Genomic DNA, 13,753 nt, shown 5'->3' with positions numbered 1-13,753 from the left:
AATGGTTTTGTGTTGACTATAACACAAATATAGGTTCTTAATTTTCTAGTGTTAAGTGTTTAAAAAACTTCTAATGACTTATCGATGTAAGTTCATTTCGACCATTTCACCTTTTTTTCAATATTCTGTTTATTTTCTCTTCAACATATTGTTTTGATATAAATTATATTTGTATCAAATATTCTAGTTAAGCAAATTTAGAGGTTAGTCATTTCAATGGTTATGTATTTAAATATAGTTTTTTTTATATTTTACATTATTTATTTGTTAAATCAAAAATTGTTATAAAATAAGAAGTATAGGTTTTGTTCTAGAATAAATAAAATTTCCATTAATTAAATATACATTATATAATGAAATGTTAAATCTTCTGAATTTAAATTTTTTCTTCATTTATTTCAAAGATAATTTCTGATGAATATATAAAATTACTAAAGAAAGTACAAAAAATATTTATCATTGCTTTAAAGTGCAACTTTAAAAAAGTGAAAAATTGATGAAAATATATTATTATATGTAAAACACTTTGTTTTCAACACATTTTTTGGAAAGATAAAAAGTATTTGCAAAAAAGTTATCAACAATTTGAAAATTGTATATGAATATAACTAAAAACCTCAAAACTTACTCATTTGCAAATATTAATAAAATTGAGTTTAAGAATAAAATGTATTTTTATTCATGTCTCAAAACTATTTTCTAGTGCTCTTGGCAAATAAAAATTATTTTATGTCTAGTACAATGCCTGAAGAAAATCACATACAAAAAGTTAGCTCGATATATTCAACTGTTTTGTAGTCTTTTAATACCACAATATTAATTTTTGTGTTTTAACAAAATGTTAACCTATAGAAGCTTTGCCTTTTGAGAAAAAATAATATTTTAGACTCGTTAATTTTTATTAAATCATGAGTTTTATACACTACTCTGATTTGCCTTGAATCTATGCCAAAAAAAACAACAGCTTATAAATATTCAAATCATTGATTATTATTGTTTTGGGTAAAACAAAATATTATCAAGTGAAAAACGTTTTAAAGGGGTAATATAAGTTTAAACAAATGATTTTTACAAAAAAAGTATTTTTCTCCTAAAAAAAAAATTATTGAAAATTTGCAACATAAAAAAAGAAGGCCAAAAAATTATATATATATAACAAAACTATACGTTTTATGCACATAAATAGTTGAAATATACTAGAAAAATTCTAAAAGTAATTTTGAAAACATCATTGTAATAACTAGATTATATAATTGAAACAACATCATTAGGAGCATTTTTAAAAGTTTAATGGACAGTTTTTCGTAGTCCAAAATTATAAATAGAACCCTCTGTACTTCATTGTTTGGTGCGTCTTGAAGGGCATGCCAAACAAAATTATCATCTTAATGACAATCATCACGGTCGTCGGACTTCATCAAGGCCAGCTGTGCTTCTGATTGTCCCAGTATTGAGGCTATCATTTTGTATGGAAGTGAACATATTGAAAAAAAGTGTAGAAAATTGTTGAATTAACAACTTTTGGTTAAAAAGTTTGCCATTAAAATGACACAAAATAAAAATATGGGGAAGTGGAAAACACTTTTAATTTTATTCTAAATTATGAGTCCTCACCCTCTATGTAAGTTCATCATCATAATCGTACCAACTTTAAAGCAATACATGTATGTACATATTTCATTTAGAATATGAGATGAATACTTATATGTGCTTATTTTTGTCAATCATGCATTGTGATTGACACTTCCATTATCTTCCAAATTCTATTTAGATTGAGTGACAAATATTCTTGAAAATTTGGAATGAGTAATAACGAGGGAAAACTATATGTAACTAGTATAAACATTGTACATCTATCAATGTAATTCAATGAATGAACTCTATCATGATAATAAATATGTACAATAACAATTCGATGCAACTCGTTCACTCAGTGCACATCTATCAACAGGTATTATTTTTAGGACAACATAAGGATTAAAATATAAACTTGAATCTTTTCACATTCCTTAATTTTATAAAAATAACAATATTAAGTTAGTTTTGATTGCTTACAGATATTATATGAATAACTTGCTAATTAATAAGTTCTAACTATATTTAACATAATATGTCAAACAAAAAACACATTAATCAAAAATCAAAGGTGTATATGTTTATACATACTTCAAAAATATTACATTCAAATTCTGCAATAGCTTGAGCTAACATGGAATGACAACTTTAATTAAGAAAAAAAAGTTGTTAAGTCATCCATGTTTTGCACAAATCTTGTCCTACCACATATTGATACATATTATATTTTTGGTCTATTTGTTGAACTTTGTCAACTCTTAGTCCTTTGTTTTAAGTTGTATATATTTATAAATATAACTACGACATTTAATTATAATAACTGGAGCTTTTTTAAAAATTACAAAGAATAATTTGTCAATAGAAATAGAAAATAATTAATTGACGAAAAATAGTGTAATACTGGTTCTTGCTTTTTTTTTTGAATGGCCCATATGTGTATCGTTTGGTGCATTAAAATTTGAATACTTTAAACTTCAACAAGATATTGTTTATTAATTAAAATAAAATTTCAATACAATTGACAATTGTGTATATGGTGGTCCTAATTGGAGTGCGCAAATGGAAATGTTTTGATCACGTTCAAGTGTCATTTTCTCGACTTGTAGGTTAGCTAGAGAGCTCGAATTGTTTTGTTTTGTCATTTTTTTTAATGCTTTGATATATCGAAATGTGAAATAATTTCAATCCTCAACCTTCACTAAGTATTGAACAAGTAAATTTTCATATTTCAATGAAGCATCGGGTATGTTAAAGCTATACTATCTAATATATTAGAAAAAACACGTTAACAAAGTACTAAACAACTTGATTAAGGACACAAATATAGGAAAAAATTTGCGCGTAGGCGAGATCGGTAACAATTGCACCACACCCTTTTTTTTTTTAACATCAAAAGAGCAAATTAAAAAATCCAAATAATTAGTACATAATAAAATGTTTCTTATATTTGATAGACATTGATTTTGAGGGTAAAAATCAAAATTTTTGAATGAACAATATTTTTGAAATTACATTGTTAATTTTTCATTATTATATATTAATTTGCTAAAAAAGATATATTAGCACCTTGAAAATTCTAGTTATTTATTTTTCAAAAAATTTTTAGTGCAATTTTCTTAGTTTGTAACAGAAACTTGATTTCTGTTTAACTTTTACAGGCATACCTGGCTATTGAAAAGATACGACATTTGTTGTTAAATTCTGACGTTTCCCAGTCTAGCCAACTTCGAGTAATTGAGCCAAAAACAAAGAAATATTTCAATTACTCCTGGTCTCCTCTATTTAACGACCTCATTACAAATAAAAAAAAACATAAACAAAAATATCACAGGAAAGTTAAGATAAATTATCTAATACAATAAAATGTTGCTTAGAACTTAAATATAAATTGCACAGTATGTGTAATTGTATATAACAAAAGTTTGCAGTATTTACTTATAAGATATCAGATCTAAATTTCTTTTAAATTTAAAATTCGTTTCTTATTGCTAGTAGTTTTTTTTTTAAAGATAAAATTAAAAAATATGATTTAGTCATAAAAACAAATTAAAAGCACTTTCCAAATAATTTTGAACATTATCGTATTGACTTTCATATCTACTTCATTTGCTTTATTGGTATTTTATTACATCTGAAATACCATAAAATATAAGCACATACATACTTATATACCTACTTATTACATTTTCTTATAACCTTCAGTATATTAAAAGAGAAGTTCCTTAAGTTACTATGCTTGTCTTTGGGATTAAATTAAAGTAATGTAAGAGTATATTTACTAATGTTAACACATTTTGAAGTATGTATACATAGTGTGTGCAGAAATTGCACGGATGTTTTATCATGGGAAAACAAACTTGTGGCTAAAGATGCTGTTCTGAGTAAAGCAGCCTTAAATGACAATACGAAAAAGTTGTTTATATATTTATTAAATGTCTTATCTTTCAAAAATTGACTCATTCGCAACTATACACATGCCAAGACGCTTCTTGAAAGTAGGCAGGTCTTCCTGACGAAGTCGTCCCCCTTGGCGGTACACATCTGGGAAACAGCACTCTACATATCATCCTTGTACACAGTCTTGACGCTCTAACGATCATTGGGCCCTCAAGGTTCGAGTTGCTTGTCTGCCAATTCTTCTCAACTATGAAATTGTTATTCAAGAATTGTTTACAGCTTAAAAATAACCAATTCTAATCATTGTTCAGAGCACTACCGTGTGTACGGCGAAAAATTCTTTATACTTTCAATTTAGAACTTTATCAAAATGTATTTCAGCAACCAGTTCTAATAGGGTATGTCAAAAAACAACAACTAATATTATGTATTGGCTACCCTAATCATCGATGTAGCCCTCATTGGCAGCAATGATGGCTTCTAGGTGGTCACAGAAGGTCTTGTACCAATTTTTGATGTAGTCCTCAGAAATGGCATCCCATTTCTGGTTGATGGTGTCCTTGAGTTTATTGATATTTGGGTGACGGACGGTGTAGGCCTTGGATTCAACATCCACCCAAAAATTGAAGCCTAATGGGTTGGCATCTAATATGTTAGGTTGTCTTCCAACCACTGCTGGGTCTTTTTGGACGTATGTGCAGATGCACCTTCCTGCTGGAACACTAACTTCATGTCAGGGTAGTTGGTCTAGGCCGATGCTAACATGACGATCTCCGTTGGTTTTTTGCCAGTGTGTAGACCAAAATTCAGATGACATCTTCTCAGCTTCTAAGACACATGAGGAGATCTAGTTTTTTTTTCCATTTTTTGTATTATTTTAGTATTTGACAGGATCAATTTTACTGCATTCGCAAAAACCACGATTTATGTAGCAAAACCAAGTTGAAAGATTTTTACACCACACCCAGTGATTAGGAGAAAATAAGTAGAAGCAATCTGACGACAAAATACTCTGTATATTTCTGTGTTAGGGAGGTAAAACCGAGATAGCAATCGTCAATAACTATTAGTGTTGTATCATTACTAAATTTTTCTTTTAGTTTGTACGAGTACAAAAATAAAGCATCTTCAGGGACCGCTTTCTTAATGCTACATTCTATATACTCGAATCTAAATAATTTTATATTACTTTTCCTAAAATTAATGTATTAACGATTCAAAACTCAAATCATAAGACACAGTTCATCACTAAATCTAGCATATAGCCATTTCATTTATCTCCATTTATGTACTATCTAATTGAATAATATTTCTTTAAAGCTATTTTAAACTTAATAAAATGTATACAATTGTAATAAAAGCAAAAAAAAATACAATTTTACAAGCCATTTGGTAAGTTAAGCTATCTAATACAAGGATTGCAGTATAATTAGTTTTTATGAACAGGCCGTGAGTTATTATCTAATCTTTCCATATATTTGATTTTATTTTAAAAAAATTGTAGTAAGTAACAAATAGGTTTTGAAGCTTAACGGGATATTTACTTGTTCCATTTCATAAAGAACATGTATCAGTAAGATATTTGTGACGCATATTATTACAATTAAAATTTAATTTTTTCATAATTTGAATATTAAACATTAATACAAGACACGAGTAGACGACACATCGACAACTGACGACATGAGAATTATTATTGTCTGGGAGATCAGTACAGACGTGGCATTTCCATTTTTCATACCACTCATGAGTATGTATTGCCACATTTCAACTTATAAATATATGTACATATGTTTATTATGTCTCAGGTTAGGTCCGAAGGAAGGTTTAGAGATAGAAAAAAGGTAAAAATGTATAGTTATAACAGTGATAGCAATTTTTTACTGACGTTATCCCAAATTATTTTTTATATTTATTCAGTCTATGGTCATTGATCCTAAATTAGGACACATACAATATTTACATTAATCAGACAAAGTATGTAGAAATGAATCACTCTTGTTTTTTTGTTGTTGTTTTTTTGTTATTTTCATTCTTTTATTTTTATTCTTGATGAGAAAACATGGCATATTAACTGATTATTATGTAGTTACGTATGCTCATGAAAAATAGAGAGTAGTATTGAGAATATTTCTTAAGGAGTTATTTCCTATATTATTAATGAAAAAATTGTCTTTTAGTAGACGTTTTATTACTCCAGGCAATGCTGGGAACTAACTTTAGTAATTTGTAAATTTTGTACACATGACCATTACTAATATTTAATTAATTATTTAATTAATCCTTTTATTATTTTATAGGTTTTTTCAATTACCTCTGAGTACAATTACTTTTTTCATCTAAGTAATCAATTGAATATTTATTAGGGAAATGGTAAGTATTAATTTTTAACAAAACTATTAGTATAAGATTAATATATATATAAATATATATGTATGAATGTACGTACGTCGTACAATCAAAATAAAATAACACAAATAATTTATAGAAATTATAATTAATGTGAACTTGTTTTGTATGCCAGATATAGCTGCTGCAACCCCATTTTTTTGCTTAACATTTTTTTATGCGATAGTGTGTATATTAATTCACATAAAGCCATTTTTCCTATTATAACATCATTTTTTAAATTTTTATTTCCTTTGCAAACAAAGTTATTGGCAATTATTTTCACCTTATAACATTTCTAAATGATCATAAATTTCATTTTTTTTTTTTTGGCAAAGTTGTAGAAGTAATTTTCCCAATATTATTATAAATACTATAACATGTTTATAATGGCTTATTATAAGCTTTAAAAATAAATTATAAGAAACTAGGAAGGAAGTGTGAATATAAAAAAAATTAGATCTCAAATGGTACATGTCTAAATTTTGAAAGTTTTTAAGACCTAATGGGATGTTATCATTTTGCTACTATATTATTAGTCAAGATAGAAGATGATTGATTCCCATAAACTCTGATAATTCACTGACACCAACTCCCGATTCATTCTTTATGAATATTCCATATTTTATTTTTAATGGATTTTCTACTTCAAGTACTATATAGAATTTTTTAGTTACATAAGAATATTAGCTCCTTCTGATATAACATATTTGACTTAGCCACAACATAATGATATGATTTTTGTAAAATATAAAAAAAATATTTTTTTTTTAAGAAAGTAAAACCAAACAAACATAATTGAAATGTATATTACATTGTGAAGTGGTAATTTTTTATGTTTATTATATTTTTTCTACAAAAAGGAAAAAATAATTGCCTAAAAGATTTCTCATAAAAAATGTTATTATCTACAATTTCTTATATTTTAAATTTTAGATAGCTAAAATGTTTTATTTAGCAGTGTAATCTTATTATAAAATATATCCACAAAGATTTTGTTTCAATTTAACTATTCAAATGACCATATTATGTCATCAATTGATAACACAACAAATAGTAATAGTATAATTTTTAATAAAAACATAATTACTAACAATCCTTGAGGCCAGCTTTTTTCTTATGTGACAATCTTATTTTTAAAATTTCTCCAAAATTAGGATTCATAAATTTATAAAGAGTTGTACTCCCTCAAATACAACGAATTTAAAAAGTATATACATATATGGTCATTTTGTTAAATGACACAAACCCAAGAAATATTTCAAAATATGCCAATTTGCACGTTATTTTTTATATTATTAAGAATCTGCATTTCTTGCTTTGTTTATGTGATTTTTCATCTTTTAATGCCTTTTTTTCTCACCCGAGTATTGAAAACAACAAAACAAAATGAAAAAATACTAAATTCATTCAAAATGTTTTTATAATATTTTAACAAACAATAATTTTTTTTTGCTTATGAATACAATAACTTTCAAAATACTTAGCTTATGTTTTCAATAATGAAAAAGAAAAATACATAGAACTCATGGTGACTCACAAAATTAAAATTTCACATTATATGAATATAAGTTCTCTCTTTTTCTTTTAAACATTACTTTTATACATATGACACGAACAAAGTATGCCACTCTTATACAAGAGGGGGTTCACAAATTATTTTTGTGGATGTCCTTAAACTCTACTTTCTATAATACTAGATCATGAAGTCCAATTTTTACAGCATATTTCTATGAATAATTAATTAATCCTTCTCTTTACTTTAATCGTAAAGTTCCATGAAAGATCACTTCGTCTCAAGTCTTGCATGACCATTGATTTACTTTTTCAAATTATATTTCATATATGGTTTCATTCATTATTTTTGACATATAAAGGATAGGGCAGCAAAACGTGGACTCAAAAAATGGATTTAGAAATACATCAATAATTTTTTATTTATAGGCAAAAAAATAATTTTAACAAAACATGTAGACAAAATTTTTGCATAGCTTTTTTCACTAAATATGGCCACCTTCATTATCAATCACAACCTTTACACGTCCCCTGAATGCCATGCAGGAGTTGATGAAAAACTACTCTGACAAGTTTTCCCATGCAGCCACTCTAGAGGACTTCAGTGAGACACCATTTTGGTTCAATGTCCTCTTGGTTTCCCTCTCCAAAATTCCCCAAGTACACTGGGATCAAATCTGGTGAGGAAGTGGGCCATATCTCTTTGGACCAATTCAAACCATGCTATCTTTGCCGAACTTTTGTCACTTGGCGGACGTTCGAGAAGGGGCACCATCCTGAGTCTGCACGTCGTTACCCTGTGGATAGTTAGTATTCAGCCATGGCAAGATGGTGTACATAAGCACCTTATAGTAGCCCTCCTGGGTCAGCATTGAAAATGAACAAAGGGATTTTCTTTCAACAGAGGCCACAACGTCAAGGATCATTGTTTCGGTTGGATACTTGGACCTCTTCTAATGTTTCCGCAAGCAAGCAGTCGTTCCAGCGGTTGTGCAATTTCTCAAGGGTAATTCTAGGAAATCTGAGTTGCACTCCCTTTTTGCTCGCTAATGATGATGAAATGACAAAATAATTAGTTTAGTTTGCTTATGTCAAAAGGACGGTGAAAAAAGAATATCAAAAATAATCAATAAACCTTCTTATAGTAATGAGAAAATAAAGATTAATTAACAGTCCACGTATTGCTGCCCAACTCTGTATATAATTTCTGAAAAATAAAGAATTTAAAAAAAAAAAAAAAAGAACTATTCCACAAGAAATATTAGGGAGAAATTATTCTCTTGAACTCATTCTGCGTAGGTTTGGGCCCAGATGATTTTTAGAGAAAAAAGTATACTCTATATTTATATAGACTATATAGGTTAGTTGGAGTATTTATAACTATATAGTACACTTATACTTAATCAGTGTAAGTCCATCTATAGTAACCTATAGTGACGTACCGGCTAGTACGGTACGTTGAAGCCACAGTTCGTACAGACCCGTGGTTTTAGCGTACTGTCCATTTTAGCACACCACAAATGGTACATAGTTCGGTACGGTATAATAGTAAAATGTCTTTTTTAATATAATTAATGTAATCTTACAATTTTTTTTGATATTTTACTCTTTAATAAATTATGTTCTTGACAAATACAGTATTCTTAGATATACATAACTGCTCTAAAAAAACAAAAGATGGATATAAAATAGTGATGAGACGATTAATTGGAATGGTTAATCGGAGATTTTTTTTTTTTTAATCTACATCGGGAAAATAATGTTTAATTTGCGATTCCGATGCTTCCAATTCTCGGGAAATATTAGTAGAATCTCCTCAGAATTGCCGTAGATATTTTTTTTGGGATCGTCCTATCAATAATATAAAAAATAAAGAGGGGTTATATAATACTATTTTTCATGAATTTGTAATCTTTTTTCAAAAAGATGAGTTTGCCTACATTTTCCAGTAATAAACAATATCGCTACCTGTGAAAAAATTATTTTGCTGGATAGAAATATCTCTTTTGTTGAGAGGTATTGTAACTAAAATTATTTAATAAATATTTATTTAATATTTCAAAAGAAATGAACTATCAAAAATTTCAAATATTACAGTTAATTAACGATAACATATTTTACGAAAAATATATTATTATTTTTTTTTCTTTCGAAAACCTAATAACACATGGACTGACAAGTAACGAAATTTACACATAGATGGTTCTATTTTTAATTCGCCTCATTTTCAGTTAGTACCAATACTCATATAACAGCTGTTAAATTTTATGACAATTTGTTCTTTAGTGTATGAGTGATTGTGCTAAGTGTAAAGCTACTTTTGTTATTTACAAGAACAATATATCAAAAACAATATCGTATCTTAATTTTACTCTGCTTCTTATTGGGGAGAAACTCAGTTCAAACTAAGGAATGGCTTGAAAAGTATATTAGAGAATCACTCTATAAAGTGAATAAAAAAATAAAAATATATAAAATAGTAACAATAATTCTAAAAAAGTCAATTTTGAACAAAAAAATGTCTTTTCAGCTCTTGTGTGAGTATATTTTTTCTTTTATAACAAAAGATGTTTCATATTTTTCTCGGAAATACTCTAATTATGGAATAGCTAAATGAAACAATATTTTTTACGTGATTTATTATAGAAAATACAGTATAATCTTGAGTTTTTTTAAACCCACAAATATAACAATCATAGAGAATAATTTACATTTTTATTAAATACATGCATGTAAAAGTGTTAGTTGCTGGAGGTAAACTTTTTTATAAAAATAGTTGTACTTTGACAATCAATTTTCTTCTCTCAGAGGTATCTATCATCATTCATTGCATTAATAATAAACAAATATGTTAGATATAAACAGTTTATTAAAAGAATGATACAATTTTTCTAATGCAGAGGCGTAAATAACTATGTCAAAATAGAAATGCTTCTTTGCAAGTACTTTAGTTCTATCATTATAATAATAAAATATTACACAGAATATTTATTACAAGGACATGCGTAACAAAGAACAAGAAAATAAAACAACAAATGTTATGATCACTATATTACTATCTCTTTAACCATGTGTTGTGATCATGAAGGGTTACATTAATATTTATAACTAAAATAAGTTGTGTTAGAAAATAAAGTATAGATACGAACAAAAACTCAGTGGGTCAGACCAAATCTCAAAAATGTAAAATTGACCATAACTTTAAAACAAATTTAGATACATAATTGTTATTACATTTTGAGAAGTCAAAGGTCACTGTCACACAAAACTTTTAAAGTTCATAATTTACCTTAGTTTTAAAACAAATTGAGATATTAACTCAAATGATCTTTATAAGGAAAATATTTTAGGAGGAGGTGGTGTGTACTCTTCTAAGTGTCCATATCTTGTTACAATAGTGCTGAGAAAGGTAACAAATGAAATCCATAGATTTTGAACGAGGAAAACGTTCCAAATAGTAAGGATTCAAAAAATACAATTAATCCTTTGTTACTCTCTTTCAAATCCATTGGCAAGTACTTTCACGGAATGTTTATCCATCCAACATTAAAATAGGTGTATATATATAGCTAAATCTAAAATAGGAATGGAAAAGATTAATATGAAATTTTTGAAATGTAGATGATAGCATTATATATAACATGTTCTTTATAGTATAACACATCTTCCGTTCCCCTTTTTCACTTTCATTCTTGGGATGTAAGTATAAAGAACATGAGGGCATGAGAAACATTGATTCAACTTTGATTATCAATACTAGATACTGTTAATAAGTCAAAAAATAATAGAGTTAAGGCCATTTCTAAAAAAACTGTATAAGGGCAGTATATTATAAATTTTTAACTTATATAGATGGTGTAACAAAAATATGATAAAAACAACATATTAAAAAGATACACAACTAAAAAAATGTGAACAAAAGATTCGTTTAAGATTATGATATAGGCATGCATTTTTTTTTATAAAATATCATTTTCATTTTAAATTCAACATTGGGATAAAAATTAATTGTAAACAACATATTTCAAATAAATTGTCATTTTCAGCTTTTGATTCTTTGTCGAAAAAGAAAAATATTAGTAATTTAAGAAATATAAATAGGAGTATTACTTTATAATTTAAATATGTCTACGGCATTATCATAATTTTTGGACTTGCATGCAAATTTAAATATTGAATAAATTGATAAAATATGATTATAGTTTACTTTTTCCAACCATTATTAAAGTAAATATTACAATAGGCTATTTTTAATGACATTTTATGGCTAGAAACATTATTCTTCCCTCCTGAATGATAAATCAGAAGTTATTCAAAATTGCTGAATAAAAGGATTTTTTATTATAGAAAAGTTTTGCATCCTCTTTCTTTTTGAAAGTATAGAATTTATTAAATATCCGACATGCATTTAAGTTTTTTTATGTACTCAAATGCATTCAAAGTCCTATTTAAGAATAATTTATGTTATAGTTTTATTATAAATATTTCTAAAGTACCTTTTTTGTACGTTGTTTTTTAATGCTTTATCGGGTAGATATAAAATTGAATCATTTTGTCATTAGATATGTACTAAAAATATTGTACTACCGGGTGAATTAAAGCTATTTTTCGATCCCTTGAAATCCTAATATCTCGAGGTTACGAAGACTGAATTTAAAATTTCTGCCGGGAGACAATAACTAAGAGTCTAAGCTGTTTATCTTTTGTTTTTTTATTTCACAACTTTGGAGCAAGTGAATAACATAAAAGTTGGCGCTTTGCTTCGTGCTGGAGTCACAAAAAAACAACTTCGTCAATTGTGGACTCCATGCCCGTGTACAACGTCAAAAAATGTCCCGAAGCTGAATAATCGCAGTATATGAAGCCTGGATGGGATGACTACTACATTTAGATCCTTGGCATGTGATCTTATAGACTTTATTGGTGCAGCCATGGCATTAAATATTGGTGCCATGGCTGCACCAATAAAGTCTATAAGATCACATGCCAAGGATCTAAATGTTTCAAAGGACAAAGTCAAGAAAAACCATCCAAAAGGAGTATGGGAAGTCTCTGTTGATGAAGAAAAAGTTCTTTCTCACAGAAGCCATCAAGTCCAAACATCTTCTCAGTTGTTGAAAATCGCTCAAGAATTTTAAGTCAGCCAAATCTTTTCTAATGAGAAGATTTGGACTATATACCAGAGTTTAATTGTCGAAATGATCGATATGTCGCATTTGGGGATGTTCCTGAGGGTGTAAACATCATTGCCACACGGCCTCACAGCAATGAGTATGGGACTTGTTGAATCAAATTGCCTCAAGATGCCCTTGATTTGGTTCCGGACCGGGTACAGGCTTACGGCAGTCCACTACATCATCCAGCTGAGGTCCATGTTGATCTCATGGGTCAAGGTTATCTTCCCCAACAATAATGTAGTTCTCCAAAAAGATGGAACACCGATACATCCCACCAAAGAGGGTCAGTCCTCTCTCCAGGAATTTTTAACATTACATGTGGGCACCATACTCACCTGAAGTGAACTTATTGGTCTTTGTCTTCTCAAGCCATGTGAAGAGTAAGGCCTGTGGAAAAACCCCACCCTAAAAGTATTTTTATCAATTATTTTCATAAAGTAACTTTAATAGATGTGTTTTATTAAGGATGTTTTTTATTTTTGATGAGCTTCTTTTTCTTTACTTTAATTTTAAATCAATGATATTTAACTTCCCCCTCTAGAATACATTGCTTTTTTTGGTTTTTATTTTTCATTTGGCCTTTTCAAAAGTTCTTATATGAACCAATAACTATAAACTATGCTGTTTATTTATGTATATTTATTTACGTAATTGCTTTCTATATATAAAGGAACGGTGAATGAATTAAATAACCGGACTTT

The 13,753-nt window shown here is 28.0% G+C and overlaps 1 protein-coding gene across 2 annotated transcripts in view; it reads left to right on the top strand.

The window, feature by feature from the left end:
• The window catches only part of LOC121129279 (neurotrimin), a 242,623-nt gene that overhangs the window by 37,447 nt on the left and 191,423 nt on the right, over nt 1-13,753 (top strand). For both annotated transcript variants that reach the window (XM_040724984.2, XM_071893309.1), the window contains one exon: nt 6,273-6,345. The gene's annotated coding sequence lies outside the window, so the exon portion shown is untranslated. The remainder of the gene's footprint in view (nt 1-6,272; nt 6,346-13,753) is intronic.

The sequence above is a fragment of the Lepeophtheirus salmonis genome, chromosome 14, assembly GCF_016086655.4.
Source record: "Lepeophtheirus salmonis chromosome 14, UVic_Lsal_1.4, whole genome shotgun sequence".
Taxonomy (NCBI): domain Eukaryota; kingdom Metazoa; phylum Arthropoda; class Copepoda; order Siphonostomatoida; family Caligidae; genus Lepeophtheirus; species Lepeophtheirus salmonis.
The sequence above is the reverse complement of the archived record's forward strand: the minus strand, read 5'-3'. Positions and strand labels throughout refer to the sequence as shown.